The sequence below is a fragment of the Dioscorea cayenensis genome, chromosome 10 (genome assembly GCF_009730915.1).
Source record: "Dioscorea cayenensis subsp. rotundata cultivar TDr96_F1 chromosome 10, TDr96_F1_v2_PseudoChromosome.rev07_lg8_w22 25.fasta, whole genome shotgun sequence".
NCBI classification, from domain to species: Eukaryota; Viridiplantae; Streptophyta; class Magnoliopsida; order Dioscoreales; family Dioscoreaceae; genus Dioscorea; species Dioscorea cayenensis.
This window is the reverse complement of record NC_052480.1, coordinates 17,913,391-17,916,347: the sequence shown is the minus strand read 5'-3', so window position 1 is coordinate 17,916,347 and position 2,957 is coordinate 17,913,391.

The window sequence follows — 2,957 nt, the reverse complement described above, 5'->3', positions numbered from 1 at the left end:
ACACACATATTAGTGTAAAACCGGAGAAAAGTAATGCTCAATATAAGGAATGAACGCTTCGCATTCATATCGCACAAGCACTTATCAAACTCCCCCACACTTAAGCTTTTGCTTGTCCTCAAGCAAAAATTATACATTCTGTGCATAGATGAAGGAAATATTGAAAGTTCTTGGCCTTAGGTTCACCAAAGTATACAAAGAGAGCATTCTACAAGTAAGGGAAATTTCAACACTAAATATGAAAGATCAAAGCTCTATCTAAAAACTTGAATCAAAAAGGACAACAACCCCGAAATCGTGTATGTGTGTGAACTCACTCAAAACAATCCAAGGTATACTCCTCAAAGTTCTAAGTACAAGGGACTTATTTATCTACAAAAGTGACAACAATTTCAAAGATGGTAGTAGCTTCACACATCCTCTAAGATAGCCCTTTCCAAAGCGGCTGCTAAGGTGGCTTTCACACTTTCGAGGTGGTAGCTTTCACTCATCCTATGAGATAGCTCTTTCTCTCATTAGGGCATAGCTAGTATCCGACTTATGAGAGTAACTTAACTTTTTTTTTTTTAGAATTTAATACAAGAAACAACTACAACTAGTCCCTTTAACATCGAACATGAGTTTCCAAAAGAGTTTAAAGAGTGAATAGTGCACTGATTGTAAATCGGGCAAAAATTCCTATTAATTCAAGCAAAACTAGAGCATAGAAATATTCAATGTTAAAAATTCTCCTAAACTTAAGAATACGATTATTGCAACTAGGGTGAACCGCCATTGGCTATGTGAGCATATATCAATCAAGAACAGTAGAAAAGATGTGTGCACTATGAAACTCCCCCCCACACTTAAGATGTACATTGTCCCCAATGTACACATGCAAGCTCACACAAAATGTATATCATTCAAAAGCAAATGTGGGAGAAGCAATCGAAACAATACTCCCTTGACTCCTAGTGTTGCGTTTGATAAAGCTAATTCCATGGGAGTAGTGTTCCGACGGGTTGTGAAGCTCACACTGCCAAGTGCCTAAGCACCTTGGCCGTGCCCATGACTAAGTCTCAATTCCAATGATGACAAGACCATCTGCATGCATACACGAGGGGGTTCAGTGAAGCTCAATAAAAAATAAAATATCTCGAGTATATAAAAGATAGACAATCAATACAACTCGAGATGCAAAATGAAAATAAACTCAGAAGGAAAATCCTTTCTGAGTGAACAAGTCTAAAAATAAAATGCATAAAAGGAAAATAAGGTAAAGTTAAGTGTCGGTGTCACCCTCGGGCTCCGGTGCTGCTGCTGGTGAAGACGCACATGGTGGGTCCACCGGTGCTGGGGTAGGGGATGGAGATGCTGGAGGAACTGAAGGGGCCTGAGGAGTCCTTGGCCGCAAGACAAATGATGAGACGACGTCTCGCTCTAAGATCTGTTGTAATACGTCAAAACGTGCCATGAACTCTGTGTACTGAGTAGCTTGCATATCCCTAATCTCTGCAATCTCAGCTCGAGCCTGAGCTACCTCTGTCCGTATCACTCCCAAAGCGCTCTCGAGCCTCTCGAAGTGATCATGAGCGTGAGATGGTGAAAACATACGCACGGGGTGTGGTTCCTCTACCACTGGAGGTGCCTGAATCTCCATCAGTGCTGGCTGAGGCTCGGGAGCGGGCTGAGATGTCCCGACTTCATCTCCCTCATCCTCGGCTATCTCTAGAGCTGTTAACACTAAAGCAAAAACTCCCTGTCCAAACCCGGCGGACCATGCCCATCAACCTCATCGTCCCTAGGCTCAGGGGCGCAAGTATAATCGTCTTCTCGGCCCCGCGAATCGAGTCCAAGAGACCCATGCCCAATACTAATCTCGTGATGTAAGGGCCCGAGAAGATCGCTCCCAATCTAGCATAGTGCCCCTGATGTCTGATGTACTCGGCCATGATGTGCCATAAGTGAATCGGTACGTGTTGCAGCATCGAGTACAAGTACAGAAGTTCCTACCGGCTCAGAACACCAGTGCTATCACCACAACCATTCACCGACCTACTCATGATGGCATGTAAATATCTGTATGTAGGTCGGGAAAGGCACGTGGCCTTGGAAAACCTCGGCTCGTACTGACCCTGACCACATAGTACTCTATAAGCCCTCTACGGTGTCAAGGCGCCAAAGTAATCAGTCAGTAACTGAGAGTACTCCTCAGTGTCTGTGAATGCTTCAAGCTATGGTGGTGTCGAAGTGCTCTAAACTGAATAGTATCCAAACTATCAAAGCTCGCGTAAGATCTATCAAACTCAAATAATGATAGCACCTCCAGTGTAAACTCTCGGATGGTTGGCTCTCTAATCGTCAATAACTGCCTCCAACCACCTGCTGAAACGAGATCCTCGACCTCATCAGCGAGCTCATCTCCCTGCTGTAGATCTCTTAGTATACTCGTGTCAAGGAATTGAGTCTGTCGAACAAGAGTCTCGACAAGCGCTCATAGCGAACCTGATGCTTTGGAATCGCGAAACTCATGCCCTCAGGCTCAGAGGATGACTCACGCGGCCTCTTATCAGCTTGCTTCTTCGACCGAGGTGCCATAATCTGCAAAATTTAAAACGAAATCAATCAAACAAGTTGATAAACTAATGCTACAGAAATCCACACGGTCGTGTGGAATTTCTGCATGCCTGTGTGGATCCACGGGGGGTAAAAACCGCACGACCGCACTTTAAGAATCCAAAAATACACTGTAAAATCACTTCTACTTCGTTCTAAACATAAATCATCTTTCTAATTGAAGAAACACGGCATTATTAACCAGATTAATCGATGGAAAACATGAATTGGCAAAGAAAATGATAAATAGGGCTTACCGACGAGATGGAATGAGAAAATGAGGAACCGGCCGGAAAACCACGCAAAAATCCTACCAAATTGGCGCTATGGAGTCGGAGACTGATGTGAGAATGTTTCCAAAC